The 14,886-nt window shown below is 37.7% G+C and overlaps 1 protein-coding gene across 2 annotated transcripts in view; it reads left to right on the top strand.

Moving 5' to 3' along the window:
• The window catches only part of Kcnip4 (potassium voltage-gated channel interacting protein 4), a 1,049,546-nt gene that overhangs the window by 122,973 nt on the left and 911,687 nt on the right, over positions 1–14,886 (top strand). The window lies entirely within an intron of this gene.

The following is a 14,886-nucleotide window of genomic DNA, read 5'->3' as shown; positions in this document are numbered from 1 at the left end:
GTTCAGATATAGATGAGGTTCAGTAGTGGCCCATTTTTGTTTTGTGTGTGGATTTTTTTGTAGTTCATTTTTTCAATATTTGAATTTGATTTGTTCCATCTGAAGCTCATGCAGAGAATTAATCACCTTCATGAGAGCAGGTATGACCCTTAATCTGTGATCATGGCTCCTTGCTCAAAAATAGACCAATCCATTCATGAGAGTGCTGGATTAAGGAATAAATGTGTTAAAGTTATCTCAAAAGTAGGCCTGCTATACAAGCAAGTTTGGTGAGTTTTATCTGGTGCTATCTGCCTTCACTCTGCAATACACGATGCTACCTTGAGATTGCCAGCAAGAAGACACTCCTAGATCAAGGGTCAGAACTGTGAGCTAGCACAAAGCCCTTTTAAAATAGGAATTGCTATGTGTTGTTATCATTATTAATAGAAAACAGAGGAATTTAATGTCTATCTTACTTGATCATGAAGATGAAGAAAAAAGGCACTACTGTCTGCTTATTCTATATCTGCTTGTTCTGCACACAGCTCTAAATACCTGTCAGCTGTTTTTATAACATTTATAGAATAAATAGAAATAATATAAATACTTATTTAGCAAACTTTTTACTTATTTGTGTTGTAAACTCCTCCTATTTATGGAAGGATTTGGTGGTAGACTTGGGGGAACATTCAAAGCATAGGTTTACCTGCTTTTCTGTGTTTTAGTAACATTAATGTAATAACCAAAGGGCACTATTAATGTGGTTAATTAATGTGGTTCAGATTAATGAAAAATGTTAAGTGCAAAACTAGAAGGGAATGAAAGTATTTTTCAGGGAATATGTACTATATTGGGTGTGTCTGTCTTGAAGAAACCTGGGAAAGCCCCATTGCATCTCTGCGGTGTTACCTTACTTTAGCAAGCACTTTGCTCTATTTTGACTATGAAGATTTTGACCCAAAGCATCCATGAAAGCATCTGGGAGAAAACCTCATTTCATTGCAAGAGAGTCATAGGATACTGTTTCTGTATCATCATGAGAAAACATGATTAACCCTAACTACCATGCTCTTCTCCTGGTTAGCTGAGCCTGTCTCATAGTCTATATGTAACAAATAAAATGTGAAGTTATGCACATAAATAAACAATACCTAAAGTAATCACATCATCAGCATCCTCAATAAGTCCAACAAGTCCGTTGGTTGATGCTTCATGTTCTATTCTCAGTGGATGTTTAATGTCTGTCTCACTCTACATCTTGCCCTTCTAGTGGATTTACCATAAAATGTTTATCCTGTCTATAGGAAGTCATGCTATAGTCTTCATTTTATTAAAAGTTTATAGAGAATATAAATCTTTAACTCAATTATCAAATTCTGGACTTGGAATCAATCCCAGCCTTTTGAATGCCAAGATATGGAGACATAACAATGACGGTGTGTAGCTGGAGGGGTTGTATTTTTCCACTCCCATTTCCATGACAATTCTCCCTTCCAGAGGAAGGCTTCACTGTATCAGAAGTATGGAGATATGGCAAGTGATGTTTAAAACCTTAGAGATTAGGGTACAGGACCTTCATGTCTAATTAAGGGAACCACAACTGTAGATACAATTCTATGAGCTAGGGTACATTAGATTTATTAAGCTGGAATTTCCTTATCATAACATTTATTATTATATATATTTGTTTGATGATTCTTTATAGATATTAAAATTATATAGTCCTATGTGTCTTCTGGTGACTTGTCCTACTGATATAGGATAGGTAGAATCCATCTCGTGAATGTTTAATTTCTGACTGCCAAAACCAGTGAAAGAAAACCTTTTTCCTGTTTTTCTTCATCACTAAGTGATATTTGTGCTTCTGTTGTCAGGTAAATCATCCAAGTCTGTCCTAGCTTTCTACTTTTCAGAGCTCACTGTATTGTTTATCTGCAGCTAGAATGGGAGAGGTGTCAGAAAGTATGAACTCATACGTTTAGGAAAGTAAGTGCAAGTGCTGAGAGCAATTAAAAGATTACTTACCAAATCTCAGAATTATATAAATTAGACTCTTTTATAAAACTCACATGATTATATAGTACAATACTATGTAAGCATAATAATAAGTTTAAAGCATCTCATATTTATAGATTTTGAAACTAGCAAGTATAATGTAGCCCTTTGCCCTAATTTTTGGCAGGTAAAATAGTATTTGACAGATTTTGACTTACTCCTTTTCATAAGGTGTTTGTTGAGTGACTGATACATCTAAATTTTATGATTAGATGTGGAGCAAAAAATTTTAAAAGAAAAAAAAGAACAATGAGAGCAAGCACTCTCTGATTGTGTCAGAGGGTCCAGACTAGCTATGAGAGCTAAGTGAAGTCACTGTGTTTGTCTATTGAATACAAGCAATTGTACAGAACTCCCACATGCCCCAAGCTCATCAAGCATGATTGACTGAGACAAACGGGGCACTTTAAAATCATGTCTGAATACAGACAGAACAAAACCACTGTCTGAGACACAATAACATTCAACCATGCTTTTTTTACACTTAACATAAACAGCTATTGCATATTTAAACCCATTACGGCTTTAGCTTCACCTTTTTTTTTCCTTATAACTATAGAAATACATAATCATAGAATTGCTATTGCTTTTAAATACAAATTGTAAAGTCCAGTACATGATAGTCAGTTCAGAGCAGCAAATTGAGTATCATTTCTCACTGAATAACTTCTGGAACTGTTCACAGTTTGTAGCTGGTATCTCTCTCCTTTGTTGCAATGAAGCCAGAAGATTTTACTGTGTTTAACTGCCAATCTGTGTCTGGTGTCACTGTCTTCAGGGTAAGAGATTTAGTATTAGAAGTAAAACACTATTATTATCTCCAGTCTCCTGGAACTTGTCTTCTGGTCAGAGGCACAGATTTTTAATAATTTAATAATTTGTTTTACTGTGAAATCAATGTTCTAAAGAAAAGAATTTGGTTGTGAATATGAGGAATGGATTTGGAAGCTTCGATAAGTATGTATTTTTTTGAACTTACAAGGGAGAGGATAAATGATGAAGGGGGTGCAAATTGGGTAAGGACATGAGACTGTGTGGTACACTGAGGAAACTGAGAGCTTCAGCAGGCAGAGAGGGCGAAAGATGGATGCAAGTGAGGTAGGAATTTTGAGGTTTTGAATGTTAAAAATCTAGTTCTGTTTCTGAGCTCTTTCCTCAATGAAGGTTTTTTTTTCTTATTGTTGTTGGTTTTGGTGTCAATTATTTGAAATAATAATGGTGTTAATCAGAGCACAAGTCACATAATGGTTTTGGATACATGAATTACATTGGGTAATTCATATTGAGTCCAAGAAACTGGTTTAGAGGCTTATTTAAACATGGAGTGATGAAAACTAGAGAAAGAAGACAGGGAGAAGATTTGGAAAGATGTAGCTTCTTGAGTGAAATACTTTATTGTTATACTCAGTAAGACTGGTGGTTGGTTTATATTAGGGCAGTGCTCAGGAGGGTGAGGTGCTCTAGCTTGTATGACTACAGAGATTCCCCTGTCATTCACTGCTTCTATGGATAGTTCCTTCACTGACTCCTTTAAGTTTCAGAGCTCCTAGATTTTTTTCTCATTTTTAATACTCTTTGAAATTCTCACAATGTGTTTTGATTCTATTTATCCTTCCCCATCTTCCCACAGGTCTACTGTTCCTTCCCTACACATCCAATACTATGTCATATTTTAACCCACCAAGTCCTATTTGTGCTGTTCATACAGTCTTAGATGTGTGGTCTTCCAACTGGACCAGGATCAACCTATTAGGGGCAACACTCTTAAAGAAACCTGGCTCTTCCAGAAACTATCATTTGCCAATAACTCTTTAGCTAGGTGTAGGGTTTCATGCCCACCTCCCTTCTCTATGTCAGGATTTTATCAAGATTGAGTTTGTGTAGGTCTGATAAATGTTGTCACAGCCTTTGTGAGTTTATTTGTATAACTGCTCTATTTGTATCTATTTGTATTTAGAGAAGGTTTTTTTTGTAGTCATCCATTGCCTCTGGTTCTTACAATGATGCACAATGATTCTTGAGTGGAGTGGACGTGATAGAGACATCGCAGTCAAGGCTGTACATTTCACACTCTTTTTTCTCTACATCTTTACCAGTTATCCATCTCATTTTACTATCATTTGTTTTGTAAGTAGAAGCTTCTCAGATGAAAGTTGAGAGGGAATTTATAAATAAAATAAGATGTTGAAATTTAGCTTAATATTATTTCCACTTACCAGAAAAGTCCCACTAGATTTTGAAACAGAAACACAGTGTCTCTTTTGGAGTCAATCTTTTATCATTCTATCATTGTCTTATGAAATGGAATACAAGGAAAGACTTGGACTTGACATAATCTAAGGAGTTAACCAGAGCTTAAGAAATACAAATTCTAACTTGAAATATAACATGCTCTTATAATAACCTGTCATTTATAACTCTTTAAAAACATGCCGTGGTCAATGATTTTAATCTTTATTCAAAAACACTTACAAAGCACAATCAGTTCCCTTGTCTCCCACAGCAAACAGAGGGGAAAAAAAAGGACTGATTGCTGCAGTGAAGGCTCGATGGCCCAGGTGCCACACGTGGTTTTACTCGCTGCCCTGTTTCTATTTTTATGTACACTTCTTGACATAGTCATTCCTTTTTCAGCCAGTAACATGCATTAAGTAAATGCAGAAAGCACTCTGGTTATCTAATATGTAGTGTCATTTATTCGGAGACACAAACAAAAAAGATGTGTTTTCCATCCCCCCCCATTAACATCAACAGGCAACATTAGGGAGTCCTAAGAACAGCAACTATGAGATTTAGTTTTTTTTTTTGAAGTGTGTATAACATCACTGACTGCTGAAGATTTGAGGGGCTTAATAAGTAAAACACACAACACTCTACTAAATACTAGTGTTAAATAATAAATATAATGCAAAACATTAACATATCAAAGTACTCATTTATTATTAAATAATACCATACATTTAAACATTCTGCCACCATAAACAGATATTACAGTTTTGATTTGATTTGTAAAACTGAGTTCTGTATCCATTTTCTGTATAGACTGTGGTTATAATGAGAGCAACTTACACTTTATTTGTACTACACAGAGTTTCTACCATGAAAATAATAGCAGAACCTCAGCCCTTACTGTCCTCTGTCTAACCTACCTTATTATTTTTTTAAATGACTTCAATTGTGCTTATGTTCTTCATTCATGTGCTCTCATTATTTCCTTGATGACTTTGGTGTGTATGACACTTAAGAATCCTTTCTCACTACATGCGGGCAGAGCTCCTGCCAGCTCTGTCTTGGAATGGTATAGGCACAGTGTCTGTGAGTTCACTCTCATTGACACCTCCCCAGAAGTATTCCGGGAGGTGTTAGGAAGGATGCCTAGTCCCCTCTTTATGGTAGACCTGATCATTTGTGTTACAAACCAATATGACTGGAGCTCTAATTCTCTTTATAATTCCCCTAAGCCAGTCCCTGAATAATTTGAGCAAGAACCTTTATGTTACTGCTACCTACCCCTGGCGTCTTACCCAGACACATGTAACTATTTAGGGCAGCACAAGAAGTGGCTGGGCTCCCATAATCAGTGGCTCTCATGTGTTCAGTTCTTTTCTGTTCTATATTTGCCTATTTTAGGGATTTGATCTTTTCCTTTGTTGTATGTTTTAATTTTTAAAATATAATAATAATAAAAATGTGCATCAAGTCAAAGTATAGCCTACTGCCGATATAATGGTAAAGTGCTTTAGATTTGAAGCTAGGAAAACCTTCCCTAGAATATGGTCTTTCCTACATGCTGGTTAAATCATCCAAGCAGAAGCCTTGAATTCTCAAAGCCTCATGTGTCCAGTAAAACAGACATAAAATCTCACCAGGGCTTTGTAATGAAATTTCCTAAGCAAACAAACAACAAACAAACAAAACCCACAAAATCTTGCCTTGAAAATTTTCTAACTCAAAGATGAATGCTTCAAGTTGACTTGCGGAGGCAAGTGATGATTTTCATGAGAAATATTGGCAAATGTTATTACCCAACTCCCTTCCAGGAGCTGCAGTGTGGTTCATTACCCGAGGCACTCCTGAGGGTTCCTGCCCTCTATCACAATAGAGCATGCTGTTTGGCACTGCAGTGCATCCTGATATATCTGCAATTTATTTTGGAAAAGAGTTTCTATGAAGAATACCATATTAAAGTAAGTAGTATTGAATTTCTCCAACAATTCCCCTAGGCTCTGTTTTATTATTAGCTCCATCATTTCTCTCCACATCATTTGGGAACAGTGACGAAAGTGAAAAATGTTTATCAGAAACAGAGGTTTTAGATACTTTGGGGGAGGGTGTTGCTATCACAGGATAAAATATTTTTGTTTATTTCTTTTGATCATAAACCTCATTTAAAGATATTTTGTTGTGTAGTCACTGTTTTATTTTTTAGGGTTTTTTCTTTGAAATGTTGATATTGTCACAATATGAATTTATTTGGTCTGCTCCATTTTTTTTTTTTTTTTTTTTTTTTGGAGATTTTCTTTTGACTACAGAAAGAAAGAAAGCAGTGGCTTGAGCCCATTTCCAAAACATTATTCAGCCAAGTCTTACATTAATATAGTATGAATAAATACGACTGAATCCTAGCAGGCTCTTGGCATTTCTGAATATTTGAATTGAAAAAAAAAAACCAACAATATAAACAGATGATGACTGTCTTAGGGTTACTATTTCTGTGATAAAACACATGGCCAAAGCAACTTGAGGATGAAGAGATTTATTTCACGCAGAACTCTAAATAACTGTTCATCATCAAAAGCAGAGTGGTCAGTAACTCCTGCATGTCAGGAACTTGGAGGAAGAAGCTGGTGCAGAGGCCATGGAGCACAGTTACATACTGGTTGGCCTCCATGGTTTGTTCAGCCTTCTCTCTTATAAAACCCAGGACCAGCAGCCTAGAAATGGTGCCACCCACAATGGGCTGGACCTTCCCCCATTGATCACTAATTTAGAAAATATTTTACGGTCAGATCTTCTGGATTACAAGTCAGATCTTGGTTGAGAAAATGGCTTCTGGAGGCATTTTCTCAACCAAGGCTCCCTCCTCTCTGATGACACTAGCTTCTGTCAAGTTGACATAAACTAGTCAATACAATGACATAACAAAGTGGTTCTGAATTAAAGAAGCATCCCCTCATTCAAATAATATGTTCCAATATACCCAACCAAAGGACACTTTAAGGATATAGAAAACCATTTCTCTATTACAGGCTAGAGAGGTGTTGAGATCCTTCTGTCTGCTTTAAAACTTGTACTCTATGTGAGATCACCTTCAAGAAATTTTGTTCAAATTAAATGGACAAACAGTGCAGAAAGGTCCAGAAAGAACTTTGGACCTCAAATTAATGAAATACTAGATGTCATATTAAAACCTCTTTCCAATTATGCTAATAAGTTAGGAAGGCCACAAAAGCAAAAGGTAGAAAGGGTGCAGAACCCAGTGTGTCCTTCAGCTTTCTTGTAATAACATGCCTGAGAAAATTCACACAAAGAAAGAGAGTTTAAGCTTATGATTTTAGAAGTTGCAGTTTATGGTCACCTGGGTCCAATGCCTCTGGGCCTTTTGTGATGGAAAATATCACAAAGAAAGCTACCTTCTTACTATGAACAAAGAAAAGAGAGGTCTCTTAGGGATAACAAGATTGACAGGAAGATGTGGATAGGGGAGAAGATCAGCTATATCCAACTAGGACACACCCACAGCGATTTTGGTACTGCTTCCTCAACGTTATTTCCACTACTTACTAAGAATGCCACTGGGTCATAAGTCTATCAATGGATTATTGCATAGGACTAATGAATCAAGTCTCTTCCTGAAATCTTCACTTCTGAGTATCACAGCATGGATAGAAATTTCTGCGTGTAAATGTCTGGAGAAGGTTTCAGATCAGAACTGTAACAATCAGAGATATAAGAAAGTAGCTACAGAGCAGCTGTCTGCCTCACTGGGTATCCTGCTAGGCATGTACTTTGCATGCACCTTTCTTAGGAGAGGAAATTGGTGAGGAACTGCTCTTTGGCCAACGTTCATGAATATGGCTGGGTCAGAGCTGTCCTAGGTAGTGGTGACCCATTGAACTACTTTGCACCAGATTTTTGACTAAGTGACACCCAGTTACAATGTGTGTCTATTTGAAATGTTGAGAAGGCTTGCCCTTCTATAAATAGTAAAAAGTGACAAAAATTCAAAATTGTGTTTGGCAGAGTGTGCCTGCAATCCCTGCACCTAGATGTCAAAGGCAAGAAGATCAGGTGATCAAGACCAACCTCAACTCTATAGAAAGTTTGAGGCCAACTACTGCTATGTGACACTGTATGTATGTGACACTGTATGACAAAAAATATCAAAAAGACGAAGGACAAATAAATAATAAAAATACTTATTTCTGAACTTCCATGTTTGTGGTAAATTTGATCACTGTTGCATCTTGATACAATAGTCTGCAACCATTGATACTAGACACATACAATCCACATTGTGTGTGGAGTGCAGACAGCATCACTGTTGAAGGAAAGCTTCTCATGAGGAAAAGACTCTGAGACTTTGGAAAAGGAATCTTCAACGATAGCACAAGTTCCCTGGGAGTTTTGGTGTCTCTTACATCATATAATTTTACATAATAACTACTTGCTAAAATATTTATCTTTTAAGTTTGCCTAATGTCACACATTCTGTCATATGTATTTTTGAATTTAGAGGTACAATATCCCTGGTGTGTACACATGTGTGTGCAGGTGTCGTGTGTGTGTGTGTGCTTGTGTGCACATATACAGCACACACACACACACACACACACACACACACACACACACACACACACTTGCCCTTTTAACAAAAATGCCAATAGACAAGTGCAGCATGCCGGAAACGGAAGGATTAAAAGTGATGAAAGTGATCAGAGAAAGAACGTGATTATGCTTTGTAGAATCTTTCTTTTCTTGTTAGGTAGCTTAGATATATATTTGATCACTTTGGCAGAACTTTGTCCTGGCTAGTTTATTGTGATTAGATACAACTTAGAGTCTCCTAAGAAAAAACAAGAATTGAGAAAATGCCATTATAAGATTAGCCTGGAGGCAAGACTCTCCAGCACTTTCTTTATTGATACAGAAGAGCCCTTCCCATTGGAGGTGGTTCCACCCCTTCAGGTGACCCTGAGGTATGTAGGAAAACAGTTTGAACAAGCTATGAAGGATAAGTCAGTAAGCAGCTTTCTTACCTCTGCTTTGTTCTGGTTGCATTTCTGTCCTGACTTCTCTCAGTGATCCACTGGTGTAAAATAAAACAGACCCTTTCCTCCCCACATTGCTTTCTGTCATGGTGGTTTACTACAGCAACAGAAACCATGTCTAAGACAACATTTAGGTATGTTATATAATTCAGACCAGAAAGGAGCCATTTTTTCCTACTGTGAGCTGTATGATGAATGGTTTAAACTTTGTGATATATGATGAAATTTACAAGTGGCAGTTTTTCTCAAACCTAGCTAGCTCTCAAATAATTGAGATGGAGACTTACAGATTTATTCAATAAGCTTTAAGCACAATAACAGAGAAGATATTCCTGACCCTCTGTGCTGTTTAGTTACTTTCCAGCCATATACCTGGAGTTGCTTGTCTTTAGTCTTTCCTTGGCTGTCTGCTATAGCTGCCTGTTCTCACAAAGAACTTTCTTAGTGACTACTCCTCATGCCAGACCTCATGGAGACCTTTCTTTACCTCCTTGCCCTTCTTCCTGGACCCTCACTGCCTCATGGGAAACTTCTATTTAGCTTTTTTTCCCCTGGGTCCCCTGGCTGGAATCACCAGTCCAAACTTTGTCTCCTTTGCCCAGTCATCAGCTATTCAGATTTTTATTAACCAATCAGAGATCATTGAGGAATATTGTTTATAGCACATTCGTACAGGAGATTTTTCAATATTTATGACAGTGTACATGTCCAGACTGTAACTAGATCTCAGGACACATAATGAATACACAAGAACAACCACCAACAGTGTGATCAAGTAGTTTCTTGAAGGACAAGCTCAACCACAGGCCATATGCAAATGAAGAGATAGATCTGGGCTCCAGGGAAATGTAGTTACAAAAGACAGATTTCCCCTATGGTATGTATTATGCTGACTTCTGGTAGAGCAATTGTGTGTCTGTATGTGGGCAAGTAGGGTTTACTTTTTCCTTAATGTATGTAAATACCATCAAAGAATAAATCATCAGAATTCCAAAATTCAGAAGTTGTTTTTCAGTTCTTATCCAAAGGCTGGAAGCTGAGGTCTTTGGATTGCTCCTGATACAGTATCTAGTCTTCAACCCCCTTGCAAGTTACACAATCACCAAATACTTTCTATTCTTTTAAAATTATATGTTAGTGTTCAAATTCACCAGCTAACTAGAAGAAAGTCGGCAACATACCCTGCTCTTTCCATCAGCACTTGGTATCAGACTTCTTTTAATTGTTCAATTCACTAAACTAATAGCAATGCCAAAGTTTATTTTTTTTAAAAAAGACAAAAGTGCAATCTATAATAAATACTTGGAGAAGTTCTTTGCTATACCTTCATGTAGAAAGTGTAAGAGAACAGTGCTTGGATTTATCCTTAGATTCGTTCTCGACTCTGACATGGATTAGTACCAAGACCCTGGGGAATTATTATCAGCTCTCTGAACACCATTTAGTCCACCTGTAAAAGAGGGACAGTATCAGTGCTTTTATCATTTGATTGTACATACTGAGGAAAGTCATTTGTCAAAAGGTACCTAGCACAGTGCCTAGAAAGAACACTGCAAACATCACTCTTTAGTATTCTGAGCAGTTGTCTTTAAAGCACCAAATGAGCTACTCTTGCCTTCTTCATGCCAAAAATACAGTGGCTGAAATTAGTGAGACACTTTTTTTTTCAGGCGGGACTGTTACATAAAATCAATTTTTCATCTACCAAAATGTCAATGTACAGTCAACTAATTAAAAATCCTTGATAATACAATCAAATATGATCGGAAGGGGATTTTTATTAGGTATGGGGAAAAAGTGTTGACAGACCAAATTACTAGATGCAATATTGTTAGTAGTCTTTAACTTTATTTAAAAATAGGCTCTTCTCTTTTCTTCTAAGAGGTGTGAAAGTTTAATTATCTAGAAATTGATTCTTGTCAGCTAGAACTCTACATTTATAGTGAAAACTCTGTTGCTGACTTTTTACCAAACACTTTTACAAGTTTGCTCTCTGTTTGTTCTTTTTGGATGGGAACATGTTTAAACATATAAAGAAAGATAGCTCTCTGGCTTGTTTTGTTTCTATGAATTCTAGCATTTGGTAATTGGTCTGTTTAAACAGTTTCTGGGGAAATTTAAAGCAGGAGCTGAAATCTTCTATAACTTAAAACATTTCAGTAACAGTTGATAGGAGGCTTTCCTTTACTTTCAAACTAAGTGGCTTCCAAAGTTCCCAAGACTGTTTTTCTTGATCTCATTATTTACATGATACCTTAAAAGAATAATTCTTTGAGTTTTAGTTCTAGTCTTCAGTGTAACCAGTAGCTACATCCAAATCTGTAAGTGCAGATGGATCTCATTCAGGGATATATACATGTTTGTGCTTAATACTGAAGCACTGGAAGTAACACAGGTTTGTGGTGTATGCACATATGTTTTACACATTTCAGTCTACTGTGCTAATTGTGCAATTCCAGAGCCCCCCATGGTAGGGAAGGATGGCAGCAGGAGGCAGGAAGGCATAGCTGCTGGAGCGGAAGCTAAGAGCTCACATCTTGAGTCACAAGCAGGAAGAGAGAGAAACTATACTCTATTCATAATGGCTGAAGGCTTTGAAACCTCAAATTCTACCTCAGTGACATAATTCCTCCAGCAAGACCATACCTTAAAACCTTACCAAGATTGTGCCACCAACTGGCAAGTGTTGACATGCCTGAGCTTCTGGGGGGGCGTCTCATTCAAACTGCTACTTGTACCAACTTTAAGAGAGCAAGCAATGGAAAGGAGAATTGCAGCTACAAGATATATTTGATGCACTAGAGTGGGGGAATCTGTAAATACCCCTTCTATAATTAGCTCCACATGTACAGTTCCATACTGTTCCTCGGTCCCTTTGGTATCATACACAATAATATGAGGAGTGATGGAGAAACCTTATCAGAGAGCCCATCATACAAAATTAACAGCGGCTATACCAAACTGTTCCTTACTAATTGGTTTCTTCAGAAACAGCAGGAACTTTGGTCTCAGTGATTTTATTATTTGGCATAATGTCATAGTCTGTGGTCCTTCCTCATAGCCTAAGACTGCAAGACTCCTCTGAAGGTACCCCCTGAATTTCCAACATTTACAGTTTGCAATGAGATTGCCTCTGGATAAGTCTCATAGCTGCCTGGTAATTGTGAGTTGCTGCTGCCGCCGCCTGGCACCAGCACATAGGCACGAAAAACTGAGTTCAAACCATCAGAAGCTATGTGAAAATCCAGTTATGGTCACTGTCACCCAGTGCTGTGGAAACGTGGATGGCAGAGAAGTGCTTGGCAGAAGATAGGTGGAGCTTGCTCCCTGTCAGCCCAGCTCCAGGGCACGGTGTGATGAAAGACCCTCTCCAAAGAAAGTAAGGCAGGCAGTGACAGAACAGAGCAGGACACCCAAAACCTTCCTCTCATTTCCTTGCACACATGGGTTTATATACCTACACAACACACATAACACAGGTATACACACACAAATATATTTATATTTGTTTTATGTACTAGGTATATTTTCATGATATAACACACTTGGTCAAAACCTGAACTGTCACGTAGCTAGCTCATGAGTATATGATGTGTACATAGTGTATTTAAGCAAATGCTAATATGTTCTAATTTATGCAATTTTGTCACATTTCTGTCCTATGTAAGGTTGGGCTCAGGTCTGGAGAACAATCTGTGTAGAGAGATTTTGATTTACTAAATGGAATAAAATACTTTTACACTGAGGATCAATTCAGGTAATATTTATTCTATTCTTTTTCAATCTTTGGTTCTTGTGCTATAAGGTGTGAATCTCATTTTTCTCTGTTATTAAAAGGCATTTCTTTATATAAAAAAAATACCAAATGGATTCATTCCAGAACATCCCTTGAAGAAGAATACATACTTTCTATGCTGAATTCATACATATATATTTGGTGTAGATCTTTTCTTCCAGAAACCCATTTTATGCTCAGTTATTTTTAAAGGCGCAGCAAGCATGGGGATTGCACATTACCTCTGTCCAGTCTCACTGGCATTTGTTGATCAGTATGAAAGATTTCCCAAGCCAAAGAACTCTCAAAATCTCTCTCACAGTTCAGCGTTCAGAAGGATGTCCTTTAACAGCTCTCCAGGTTTGATGTTTATGAAGCTCCTCAGGCGTAGAAGGCCAGACACTGGGAATGAAACAGGGAAGAAGACAGAGGAGGTTCATGTGCTTGTGACCTTCCTGTCTAGTGAGCAAAGCAAAATCGGTAAATAAGGGAACTGTAAAAGAAAATCCCAATGTCAAAAAGCAGTAAGCACCTTTGGAAAGCAGGAATGGCTGCAGGATAATGAGTGCCTGGGGGTGTTGGTTATCATTGTGGCCTTTGTATCGCTTAGGGCAGTGAAGGCGTCACACCCTGCAACCTAGCCTAAGTAGGTAGTAAACAGCAGCTTCTTTCTTTTCAGGCTAAGCAGGGATTGGGTGTTTCATTCTCTAGAGGTTGTGGCAACAAGATGTTCATCATTTTGCCAAAAACCAACCAACCAACCAACCAAACAAACAACAACAAACAAACAAACCTTATTCTGCTCTTGCTTTCTGAAATAAGCCCAGATTGTTAAAGGGAATGCTGATACCTTCCCATTCTTTGGACATCTGCTCCTCTTCACCCATCCATTTGTTCAATTTACCAGTAAACCATGTACTGTGCATCACTCGTCTCTCCCAGGTGCTTACATTGAAGTTCTAATTCCCAATGTGAGGCTACACGGAGATGGGGCCTTTAGGGGAGGGGAGCTTAAGTTGAGGTTGGAGTCAAATCATCAATGCAATTGATTCCTTATAAAGGAGACCCCCAAAGAGCTCCCCTGCCCCTTCTGCTGCATTGTGGCACAGCAGGAATCAACAGTCTGCAGTCCGTAAGAGGGCTCTCAGTAGAGTCGAACACATACATCAGTTTCCTGATTTCAAATCAGGGCTTATTAAGACTCGATGGTCTATGGAGTTCTCCTACAACAACTGAAAGTAAGACACCAAGAAACACAGTCACCTTCATGAGATACTTGAGACGCAGGGCCAGCACATTCCAGCTGAGTGAATGCTAGAGGTAGTCATCTAGGTTGTAAATTACCAAGACTGTGTTTTCAGAGAATGACATCTTCTAGGTTTCTACTGTGATAAACAGGTGACGAGCGTTGCTGTTTCTATGGTATTCTGAAACATACTTTTCTCATTTTTTTCATACACAATTAGAATTTATTTGATGATTATCTTCAAGAATGAAACAGGCTATGCTGAAAAATTGACAAAGGTGCTTTGTGCAATTTTTAAGCTTGAGGCGTATGCCCTCTTGTGGCCACTACAGGTACTCTTTTCTTTGTTTTGCATACACAAATGGAAGGAACTATATTAACAAAACTAAACAGACTCAGCAGGCATTATTTATGTATTTATAAACAACAATAAAGGAAAAGAGGCCATAAATTTGAGATGGAGTGAGGATGAGGGGGCACAGGAGGAGTCGGAAGTAGGAAAGGGAGAGAAATGCTATAATTATGTTTTAATATAAACAAAATAAAACGAGAGGCAA

Source organism: Arvicanthis niloticus, chromosome 7 (assembly GCF_011762505.2).
Source record: "Arvicanthis niloticus isolate mArvNil1 chromosome 7, mArvNil1.pat.X, whole genome shotgun sequence".
NCBI lineage: Eukaryota > Metazoa > Chordata > Mammalia > Rodentia > Muridae > Arvicanthis > Arvicanthis niloticus.
The sequence above is the reverse complement of the archived record's forward strand: the minus strand, read 5'-3'. Positions and strand labels throughout refer to the sequence as shown.